This window comes from Haematobia irritans, chromosome 4 (genome assembly GCF_050003625.1).
Source record: "Haematobia irritans isolate KBUSLIRL chromosome 4, ASM5000362v1, whole genome shotgun sequence".
NCBI lineage: Eukaryota > Metazoa > Arthropoda > Insecta > Diptera > Muscidae > Haematobia > Haematobia irritans.
This window is the reverse complement of record NC_134400.1, coordinates 208,978,350-208,991,031: the sequence shown is the minus strand read 5'-3', so window position 1 is coordinate 208,991,031 and position 12,682 is coordinate 208,978,350.

Sequence of the window (12,682 nt, the reverse complement as noted above, 5' to 3'; positions counted from 1 at the left end):
ATTTGGATGGAATTTTCGATTTTTTGGGGGTGGTCATGAATTAAGCTCCTTTTAGCTCTAGGACGCATAGTTTAGGAGATATGAGCAAAACAAGTTTTTCATATAAAAATTTCAATTTTTCCAGGATTTGGATGGAATTTTCGATTTTTTGGGGGTGGTCATGAATTAAGCTCCTTTTCGCTCTAGGACGCATAGTTTAGGAGATATGAGCAAAACAAATTTTTCATATAAAAATTTCAATTTTTTTAGTATTTGGATGGAATTTTCGATTTTTTGGGGGTGGTCATGAATTAAGCTCCTTTTCGCTCTAGGACGCATAGTTTAGGAGATATGAGCAAAACAAGTTTTTCATATAAAAATTTCAATTTTTTCAGGATTTGGATGGAATTTTCGATTTTTTGGGGGTGGTCATGAATTAAGCTCATTTTCGCTCTAGGACGCATAGTTTAGGAGATATGAGCAAAACAAGTTTTTCATATAAAAATTTCAATTTTTTCAGTATTTGGATGGAATTTTCGATTTTTTGGGGGTGGTCATGAATTAAGCTCCTTTTCGCTCTAGGACGCATAGATTAGGAGATATGAGCAAAACAAGTTTTTCATATAAAAATTTCAATTTTTTTAGTATTTGGATGGAATTTTCGATTTTTTGGGGGTGGTTATGAATTAAGCTCCTTTTCGCTCTAGGACGCATAGTTTAGGAGATATGAGCAAAACAAGTTTTTCATATAAAAATTTCAATTTTTTCAGGATTTGGATGGAATTTTCGATTTTTTGGGTGTGGTCATGAATTAAGCTCCTTTTCGCTCTAGGACGCATAGTTTAGGAGATATGAGCAAAACAAGTTTTTCACATAAAAATTTCAATTTTTCCAGTATTTGGATGGAATTTTCGATTTTTTGTGGGTGGTCATGAATTAAGCTCCTTTTCGCTTTAGGACGCATAGTTTAGGAGATATGAACAAAATAAGTTTTTCATATAAAAATTTCAGTTTTTTCATTATTTGGATGGGATTTTCGATTTTTTGGAGGTGGTCATGAATTATGCTCCTTTTCGCTCTAGGACGCATAGTTTAGGAGATATGAACAAAACAAGTTTTTCATATAAAAATTTCAATTTTTTCAGTATTTGGATGGAATTTTCGATTTTTTGGGGGTGGTTATGAATTAAGCTCCTTTTCGCTCTAGGACGCATAGTTTAGGAGATATGAGCAAAACAAGTTTTCCATATAAAAATTTCAATTTTTCAGTATTAGGATGGAATTTTCGATTTTTTGGGGGTGGTTATGAATTAAGCTCCTTTTCGCTCTAGGACGCATAGTTTAGGAGATATGAGCAAAATAAGTTTTTCATATAAAAATTTAAATTTTTTCAGGATTTGGATGGAATTTTCGATTTTTTGGGGGTGGTCATGAATTAAGCTCCTTTTCGCTCTAGGACGCATAGTTTAGGAGATATGAGCAAAACAAGTTTTTCATATAAACATTTCAATTTTTCCAGGATTTGGATGGAATTTTCGATTTTTTGGGGGTGGTCATGAATTAAGCTCCTTTTCGCTCTAGGACGCATAGTTTAGGAGATATGAGCAAAATAAGTTTTTCATATAAAAATTTCAATTTTTTCAGTATTTGGATGGAATTTTCGACTTTTTGGGTGTGGTCATGAATTAAGCTCCTTTTCGCTCTAGGACGCATAGTTTAGGAGATATGAGCAAAACAAGTTTTTCATATAAAATTTCAATTTTTTCAGTATTTGGATGGAATTTTCGATTTTTTGGGGGGTGGTTATGAATTAAGCTCCTTTTCGCTCTAGGACGCATAGTTTAGGAGATATGAGCAAAACAAGTTTTTCATATAAAAATTTCAATTTTTTCAGGATTTGGATGGAATTTTCGATTTTTTTGGGATGGTCATGAATTAAGCTCCTTTTCGCTCTAGGACGCATAGTTTAGGAGATATGAGCAAAACAAGTTGTTCACATAAAAATTTCAATTTTTTCAGGATTTGGATGGAATTTTCGATTTTTTGGGTGTGGTCATGAATTAAGCTCCTTTTCGCTCTAGGACGCATAGTTTAGGAGATATGAGAAAAACAAGGTTTTCATATAAAAATTTCAATTTTTTTAGTATTTCGATGGAATTTTCGATTTTTTGGGGGTGGTCATGAATTAAGCTCCTTTTCGCTCTAGGACGCATAGTTTAGGAGATATGAGCAAACAAAGTTTTTCATATACAATTTTTTCAGTATTTGGATGGAATTTTTGATTTTTTGGGTGTGGTCATGAATTAAGCTCCTTTTCGCTCTAGGACGCATAGTTTAGGAGATATGAGCAAAAACAGTTTTTCATATACAAATTTCAAATTTTCCAGGATTTGGATGGAATTTTCGATTTTTTGGGGGTGGTCATGAATTATGCTCCTTTTCGCTCTAGGACGCATAGTTTAGGAGATATGAGCAAAACAAGTTTTTCGTATAAAAATTTAAATTTTTTCAGGATTTGGATGGAATTTTCGATTTTTTGGGGGTGGTCATGAATTAAGCTCCTTTTCGCTCTAGGACGCATAGTTTAGGAGATATGAGCAAAAAAAGTTTTTCATATACAAATTTCAATTTTTCCAGGATATGGATGGAATTTTCGATTTTTTGGGGGTGGTCATGAATTAAGCTCCTTTTCGCTCTAGGACGCATAGTTTAGGAGATATGAGCAAAACAAATTTTTCATATAAAAATTTCAATTTTTTTAGTATTTGGATGGAATTTTCGATTTTTTGGGGGTGGTCATGAATTAAGCTCCTTTTAGCTCTAGGACGCATAGTTTAGGAGATATGAGCAAAACAAGTTTTTCATATAAAAAATTCAATTTTTCCAGGATTTGGATGGAATTTTCGATTTTTTGGGGGTGGTCATGAATTAAGCTCCTTTTCGCTCTAGGACGCATAGTTTAGGAGATATGAGCAAAACAAATTTTTCATATAAAAATTTCAATTTTTTTAGTATTTGGATGGAATTTTCGATTTTTTGGGGGTGGTCATGAATTGAGCTCCTTTTAGCTCTAGGACGCATAGTTTAGGAGATATGAGCAAAACAAGTTTTTCATATAAAAATTTCAATTTTTCCAGGATTTGGATGGAATTTTCGATTTTTTGGGGGTGGTCATGAATTAAGCTCCTTTTCGCTCTAGGACGCATAGTTTAGGAGATATGAGCAAAATAAGTTTTTCATATAAAAATTTCAATTTTTTTAGTATTTGGATGGAATTTTCGATTTTTTGGGGGTGGTCATGAATTAAGCTCCTTTTCGCTCTAGGACGCATAGTTTTGAATTAAGCTCCTTTTAGCTCTAGGACGCATAGTTTAGGAGATATGAGCAAAAAAAGTTTTTCATATACAAATTTCAATTTTTCCAGGATTTGGATGGAATTTTCGATTTTTTGGGGGTGGTCATGAATTAAGCTCCTTTTCGCTCTAGGACGCATAGTTTAGGAGATATGAGCAAAACAAATTTTTCATATAAAAATTTCAATTTTTTTAGTATTTGGATGGAATTTTCGATTTTTTGGGGGTGGTCATGAATTAAGCTCCTTTTCGCTCTAGGACGCATAGTTTAGGAGATATGAGCAAAACAAATTTTTCATATAAAAATTTCAATTTTTTTAGTATTTGGATGGAATTTTCAATTTTTTGGGGGTGTTCATGAATTAAGCTCCTTTTAGCTCTAGGACGCATAGTTTAGGAGATATGAGCAAAACAAGTTTTTCATATAAAAAATTCAATTTTTCCAGGATTTGGATGGAATTTTCGATTTTTTGGGGGTGGTCATGAATTAAGCTCCTTTTCGCTCTAGGACGCATAGTTTAGGAGATATGAGCAAAACAAGTTTTTCATATAAAAATTTCAATTTTTTCAGGATTTGGATGGAATTTTCGATTTTTTGGGTGTGGTCATGAATTAAGCTCCTTTTCGCTCTAGGACGCATAGTTTAGGAGATATGAGCAAAACAAGTTTTTCACATAAAAATTTCAATTTTTCCAGTATTTGGATGGAATTTTCGATTTTTTGTGGGTGGTCGTGAATTAAGCTCCTTTTCGCTTTAGGACGCATAGTTTAGGAGATATGAACAAAATAAGTTTTTCATATAAAAATTTCAGTTTTTTCAGTATTTGGATGGGATTTTCGATTTTTTGGAGGTGGTCATGAATTATGCTCCTTTTCGCTCTAGGACGCATAGTTTAGGAGATATGAACAAAACAAGTTTTTCATATAAAAATTTCAATTTTTTCAGTATTTGGATGGAATTTTCGATTTTTTGGGGGTGGTCATGAATTAAGCTCCTTTTCGCTCTAGGACGCATAGTTTAGGAGATATGAGCAAAACAAGTTTTCCATATAAAAATTTCAATTTTTCAGTATTAGGATGGAATTTTCGATTTTTTGGGGGTGGTTATGAATTAAGCTCCTTTTCGCTCTAGGACGCATAGTTTAGGAGATATGAGCAAAATAAGTTTTTCATATAAAAATTTAAATTTTTTCAGGATTTGGATGGAATTTTCGATTTTTTGGGGGTGGTCATGAATTAAGCTCCTTTTCGCTCTAGGACGCATAGTTTAGGAGATATGAGCAAAACAAGTTTTTCATATAAAAATTTCAATTTTTCCAGGATTTGGATGGAATTTTCGATTTTTTGGGGGTGGTCATGAATTAAGCTCCTTTTCGCTCTAGGACGCATAGTTTAGGAAATATGAGCAAAACAAATTTTTCATATAAAAATTTCAATTTTTTTAGTATTTGGATGGAATTTTCGATTTTTTGGGGGTGGTCATGAATTAAGCTCCTTTTAGCTCTAGGACGCATAGTTTAGGAGATATGAGCAAAACAAGTTTTTCATATAAAAATTTCAATTTTTCCAGTATTTGGATGGAATTTTCGATTTTTTGGGGGTGGTCATGAATTATGCTCCTTTTCGCTCTAGGACGCATAGTTTTGGAGATATAAGCAAAACAAGTTTTTCATATAAAAATTTCAATTTTTTCAGGATTTGGATGGAATTTTCGATTTTTTGGGGGTGGTCATGAATTAAGCTCCTTTTCGCTCTAGGACGCATAGTTTAGGAGATATGAGCAAAACAAGTTTTTCACATAAAAATTTAAATTTTTTCAGGATTTGGATGGAATTTTCGATTTTTTGGGGGTGGTCATGAATTAAGCTCCTTTTCGCTCTAGGACGCATAGTTTAGGAGATATGAGCAAAAAAAGTTTTTCATATACAAATTTCAATTTTTCCAGGATATGGATGGAATTTTCGATTTTTTGGGGGTGGTCATGAATTAAGCTCCTTTTCGCTCTAGGACGCATAGTTTAGGAGATATGAGCAAAACAAGTTTTTCATATAAACATTTCAATTTTTCCAGGATTTGGATGGAATTTTCGATTTTTTGGGGGTGGTCATGAATTAAGCTCCTTTTCGCTCTAGGACGCATAGTTTAGGAGATATGAGCAAAATAAGTTTTTCATATAAAAATTTCAATTTTTTCAGTATTTGGATGGAATTTTCGACTTTTTGGGTGTGGTCATGAATTAAGCTCCTTTTCGCTCTAGGGCGCATAGTTTAGGAGATATGAGCAAAACAAGTTTTTCACATAAAAATTTCAATTTTTTCAGGATTTGGATGGAATTTTCGATTTTTTGGGGGTGGTCATGAATTAAGCTCCTTTTCGCTCTAGGACGCATAGTTTAGGAGATATGAGCAAAACAAGTTTTTCATATAAAAATTTCAATTTTTTCAGGATTTGGATGGAATTTTCGATTTTTTGGGGGTGGTCATGAATTAAGCTCCTTTTCGCTCTAGGACGCATAGTTTAGGAGATATGAGCAAAAAAAGTTTTTCATATACAAATTTCAATTTTTCCAGGATTTGGATGGAATTTTCGATTTTTTGGGGGTGGTCATGAATTAAGCTCCTTTTCGCTCTAGGACGCATAGTTTAGGAGATATGAGCAAAACAAATTTTTCATATAAAAATTTCAATTTTTTTAGTATTTGGATGGAATTTTCGATTTTATGGGGGTGGTCATGAATTAAGCTCCTTTTCGCTCTAGGACGCATAGTTTAGGAGATATGAGCAAAACAAATTTTTCATATAAAAATTTCAATTTTTTTAGTATTTGGATGGAATTTTCAATTTTTTGGGGGTGTTCATGAATTAAGCTCCTTTTAGCTCTAGGACGCATAGTTTAGGAGATATGAGCAAAACAAGTTTTTCATATAAAAAATTCAATTTTTCCAGGATTTGGATGGAATTTTCGATTTTTTGGGGGTGGTCATGAATTAAGCTCCTTTTCGCTCTAGGACGCATAGTTTAGGAGATATGAGCAAAACAAATTTTTCACATAAAAATTTCAATTTTTTCAGGATTTGGATGGAATTTTCGATTTTTTGGGGGTGGTCATGAATTAAGCTCCTTTTCGCTCTAGGACGCATAGTTTAGGAAATATGAGCAAAACAAATTTTTCATATAAAAATTTCAATTTTTTTAGTATTTGGATGGAATTTTCGATTTTTGGGGGTGGTCATGAATTAAGCTCCTTTTAGCTCTAGGACGCATAGTTTAGGAGATATGAGCAAAACAAGTTTTTCATATAAAAATTTCAATTTTTCCAGTATTTGGATGGAATTTTCGATTTTTTGGGGGTGGTCATGAATTATGCTCCTTTTCGCTCTAGGACGCATAGTTTAGGAGATATAAGCAAAACAAGTTTTTCATATAAAAATTTCAATTTTTTCAGGATTGGATGAAATTTTCGATTTTTTGGGGGTGGTCATGAATTAAGCTCCTTTTCGCTCTAGGACGCATAGTTTAGGAGATATGAGCAAAACAAGTTTTTCACATAAAAATTTAAATTTTTTCAGGATTTGGATGGAATTTTCGATTTTTTGGGGGTGGTCATGAATTAAGCTCCTTTTCGCTCTAGGACGCATAATTTAGGAGATATGAGCAAAAAAAGTTTTTCATATACAAATTTCAATTTTTCCAGGATATGGATGGAATTTTCGATTTTTTGGGGGTGGTCATGAATTAAGCTCCTTTTCGCTCTAGGACGCATAGTTTAGGAGATATGAGCAAAACAAGTTTTTCATATAAACATTTCAATTTTTCCAGGATTTGGATGGAATTTTCGATTTTTTGGGGGTGGTCATGAATTAAGCTCCTTTTCGCTCTAGGACGCATAGTTTAGGAGATATGAGCAAAATAAGTTTTTCATATAAAAATTTCAATTTTTTCAGTATTTGGATGGAATTTTCGACTTTTTGGGTGTGGTCATGAATTAAGCTCCTTTTCGCTCTAGGACGCATAGTTTAGGAGATATGAGCAAAACAAGTTTTTCACATAAAAATTTAAATTTTTTCAGGATTTGGATGGAATTTTCGATTTTTTGGGGGTGGTCATGAATTAAGCTCCTTTTCGCTCTAGGACGCATAGTTTAGGAGATATGAGCAAAACAAGTTTTTCATATAAAATTTCAATTTTTTCAGTATTTGGATGGAATTTTCGATTTTTTGGGTGTGATCATGAATTAAGCTCCTTTTCGCTCTAGGATGCATAGTTTAGGAGATATGAGCAAAACAAGTTTTTCATATAAAAATTTCAATTTTTTCAGTATTTGGATGGAATTTTCGATTTTTTGGGGGTGGTCATGAATTAAGCTCCTTTTCGCTCTAGGACGCATAGTTTAGGAGATATGAGCAAAACAAGTTTTTCATATAAAAATTTCAATTTTTTTAGTATTTGGATGGAATTTTCGATTTTTTGGGGGTGGCTATGAATTAAGCTCCTTTTAGCTCTAGGACGCATAGTTTAGGAGATATGAGCAAAACAAGTTTTTCATATAAAAAATTCAATTTTTCCAGGATTTGGATGGAATTTTCGATTTTTTGGGGGTGGTCATGAATTAAGCTCCTTTTCGCTCTAGGACGCATAGTTTAGGAGATATGAGCAAAACAAGTTTTTCATATAAAAATTTCAATTTTTTCAGGATTTGGATGGAATTTTCGATTTTTGGGGGTGGTCATGAATTAAGCTCATTTTCGCTCTAGGACGCATAGTTTAGGAGATATGAGCAAAACAAGTTTTTCATATAAAAATTTCAATTTTTTCAGTATTTGGATGGAATTTTCGATTTTTTGGGGGTGGTCATGAATTAAGTTCCTTTTCGCTCTAGGACGCATAGTTTAGGAGATATGAGCAAAACAAGTTTTTCATATAAAAATTTCAATTTTTTTTAGTATTTGGATGGAATTTTCGATTTTTTGGGGGTGGTTATGAATTAAGCTCCTTTTCGCTCTAGGACGCATAGTTTAGGAGATATGAGCAAAACAAGTTTTTCATATAAAAATTTCAATTTTTTCAGGATTTGGATGGAATTTTCGATTTTTTGGGTGTGGTCATGAATTAAGCTCCTTTTCGCTCTAGGACGCATAGTTTAGGAGATATGAGCAAAACAAGTTTTTCACATAAAAATTTCAATTTTTCCAGTATTTGGATGGAATTTTCGATTTTTTGTGGGTGGTCATGAATTAAGCTCCTTTTCGCTTTAGGACGCATAGTTTAGGAGATATGAGCAAAATAAGTTTTTCATATAAAAATTTCAGTTTTTTCAGTATTTGGATGGGATTTTCGATTTTTTGGAGGTGGTCATGAATTATGCTCCTTTTCGCTCTAGGACGCATAGTTTAGGAGATATGAACAAAACAAGTTTTTCATATAAAAATTTCAATTTTTTCAGTATTTGGATGGAATTTTCGATTTTTTGGGGGTGGTCATGAATTAAGCTCCTTTTCGCTCTAGGACGCATAGTTTAGGAGATATGAGCAAAACAAGTTTTCCATATAAAAATTTAAATTTTTCAGTATTTGGATGGAATTTTCGATTCTTTGGGGGTGGTCATGAATTAAGCTCCTTTTAGCTCTAGGACGCATAGTTTAGGAGATATGAGCAAAACAAGTTTTTCATATAAAAATTTCAATTTTTCCAGGATTTGGATGGAATTTTCGATTTTTTGGGGGTGGTCATGAATTAAGCTCCTTTTAGCTCTAGGACGCATAGTTTAGGAGATATGAGCAAAACAAATTTTTCATATAAAAATTTCAATTTTTTTAGTATTTCGATGGAATTTTCGATTTTTTGGGGGTGGTCATGAATTAAGCTCCTTTTAGCTCTAGGACGCATAGTTTAGGAGATATGAGCAAAACAAGTTTTTCATATAAAAATTTCAATTTTTCCAGTATTTGGATGGAATTTTCGATTTTTTGGGGGTGGTCATGAATTATGCTCCTTTTCGCTCTAGGACGCATAGTTTAGGAGATATAAGCAAAACAAGTTTTTCATATAAAAATTTCAATTTTTTCAGGATTTGGATGAAATTTTCGATTTTTTGGGGGTGGTCATGAATTAAGCTCCTTTTCGCTCTAGGACGCATAGTTTAGGAGATATGAGCACAACAAGTTTTTCACATAAAAATTTAAATTTTTTCAGGATTTGGATGGAATTTTCGATTTTTTGGGGGTGGTCATGAATTAAGCTCCTTTTCGCTCTAGGACGCATAGTTTAGGAGATATGAGCAAAAAAAGTTTTTCATATACAAATTTCAATTTTTCCAGGATATGGATGGAATTTTCGATTTTTTGGGGGTGGTCATGAATTAAGCTCCTTTTCGCTCTAGGACGCATAGTTTAGGAGATATGAGCAAAACAAATTTTTCATATAAAAATTTCAGTTTTTTTAGTATTTGGATGGAATTTTCGATTTTTTGGGGGTGGTCATGAATTAAGCTCCTTTTAGCTCTAGGACGCATAGTTTAGGAGATATGAGCAAAACAAGTTTTTCATATAAAAATTTCAATTTTTTCAGGATTTGGATGGAATTTTCGATTTTTTGGGGGTGGTCATGAATTAAGCTCATTTTCGCTCTAGGACGCATAGTTTAGGAGATATGAGCAAAACAAATTTTTCATATAAAAATTTCAATTTTTTCAGTATTTGGATGGAATTTTCGATTTTTTGGGGGTGGTCATGAATTAAGCTCATTTTCGCTCTAGGACGCATAGTTTAGGAGATATGAGCAAAACAAATTTTTCATATAAAAATTTCAATTTTTTTAGTATTTGGATGGAATTTTCGATTTTTTGGGGGTGGTCATGAATTAAGCTCCTTTTCGCTCTAGGACGCATAGTTTAGGAGATATGAGCAAAAAAAGTTTTTCATATAAAAATTTCAATTTTTCCAGGATATGGATGGAATTTTCGATTTTTTGGGGGTGGTCATGAATTAAGCTCCTTTTAGCTCTAGGACGCATAGTTTAGGAGATATGAGCAAAACAAGTTTTTCATATAAAAATTTCAATTTTTCCAGGATATGGATGGAATTTTCGATTTTTTGGGGGTGGTCATGAATTAAGCTCCTTTTCGCTCTAGGACGCATAGTTTAGGAGATATGAGCAAAACAAATTTTTCATATAAAAATTTCAATTTTTTTAGTATTTGGATGGAATTTTCGATTTTTTGGGGGTGGTCATGAATTAAGCTCCTTTTAGCTCTAGGACGCATAGTTTAGGAGATATGAGCAAAACAAGTTTTTCATATAAAAATTTCAATTTTTCCAGGATTTGGATGGAATTTTCGATTTTTTGGGGGTGGTCATGAATTAAGCTCCTTTTCGCTCTAGGACGCATAGTTTAGGAGATATGAGCAAAACAAATTTTTCATATAAAAATTTCAATTTTTTTAGTATTTGGATGGAATTTTCGATTTTTTGGGGGTGGTCATGAATTAAGCTCCTTTTCGCTCTAGGACGCATAGTTTAGGAGATATGAGCAAAACAAGTTTTTCATATAAAAATTTCAATTTTTTCAGGATTTGGATGGAATTTTCGATTTTTTGGGGGTGGTCATGAATTAAGCTCATTTTCGCTCTAGGACGCATAGTTTAGGAGATATGAGCAAAACAAGTTTTTCATATAAAAATTTCAATTTTTTCAGTATTTGGATGGAATTTTCGATTTTTTGGGGGTGGTCATGAATTAAGCTCCTTTTCGCTCTAGGACGCATAGATTAGGAGATATGAGCAAAACAAGTTTTTCATATAAAAATTTCAATTTTTTAGTATTTGGATGGAATTTTCGATTTTTTGGGGGTGGTTATGAATTAAGCTCCTTTTCGCTCTAGGACGCATAGTTTAGGAGATATGAGCAAAACAAGTTTTTCACATAAAAATTTCAATTTTTCCAGTATTTGGATGGAATTTTCGATTTTTTGTGGGTGGTCATGAATTAAGCTCCTTTTCGCTTTAGGACGCATAGTTTAGGAGATATGAGCAAAATAAGTTTTTCATATAAAAATTTCAGTTTTTTCAGTATTTGGATGGGATTTTCGATTTTTTGGAGGTGGTCATGAATTATGCTCCTTTTCGCTCTAGTACGCATAGTTTAGGAGATATGAACAAAACAAGTTTTTCATATAAAAATTTCAATTTTTTCAGTATTTGGATGGAATTTTCGATTTTTTGGGGGTGGTCATGAATTAAGCTCCTTTTCGCTCTAGGACGCATAGTTTAGGAGATATGAGCAAAACAAGTTTTCCATATAAAAATTTCAATTTTTCAGTATTAGGATGGAATTTTCGATTTTTTGGGGGTGGTTATGAATTAAGCTCCTTTTCGCTCTAGGACGCATAGTTTAGGAGATATGAGCAAAATAAGTTTTTCATATAAAAATTTAAATTTTTTCAGGATTTGGATGGAATTTTCGATTTTTTGGGGGTGGTCATGAATTAAGCTCCTTTTCGCTCTAGGACGCATAGTTTAGGAGATATGAGCAAAATAAGTTTTTCATATAAAAATTTCAATTTTTTCAGTATTTGGATGGAATTTTCGACTTTTTGGGTGTGGTCATGAATTAAGCTCCTTTTCGCTCTAGGACGCATAGTTTAGGAGATATGAGCAAAACAAGTTTTTCATATAAAATTTCAATTTTTTCAGTATTTGGATGGAATTTTCGATTTTTTGGGGGTGGTTATGAATTAAGCTCCTTTTCGCTCTAGGACGCATAGTTTAGGAGATATGAGCAAAAACAGTTTTTCATATACAAATTTCAAATTTTCCAGGATTTGGATGGAATTTTCGATTTTTTTGGGATGGTCATGAATTAAGCTCCTTTTCGCTCTAGGACGCATAGTTTAGGAGATATGAGCAAAACAAGTTGTTCACATAAAAATTTCAATTTTTTCAGGATTTGGATGGAATTTTCGATTTTTTGGGTGTGGTCATGAATTAGGCTCCTTTTCGCTCTAGGACGCATAGTTTAGGAGATATGAGAAAAACAAGGTTTTCATATAAAAATTTCAATTTTTTTAGTATTTCGATGGAATTTTCGATTTTTTGGGGGTGGTCATGAATTAAGCTCCTTTTCGCTGTAGGACGCATAGTTTAGGAGATATGAGCAAAAAAGTTTTTCATATACAAAATTCAATTTTTTCAGTATTTTGATGGAATTTTTGATTTTTTGGGTGTGGTCATGAATTAAGCTCCTTTTCGCTCTAGGACGCATAGTTTAGGAGATATGAGCAAAAACAGTTTTTCATATACAAATTTCAAATTTTCCAGGATTTGGATGGAATTTCCGATTTTTTGGGGGTGGTCAT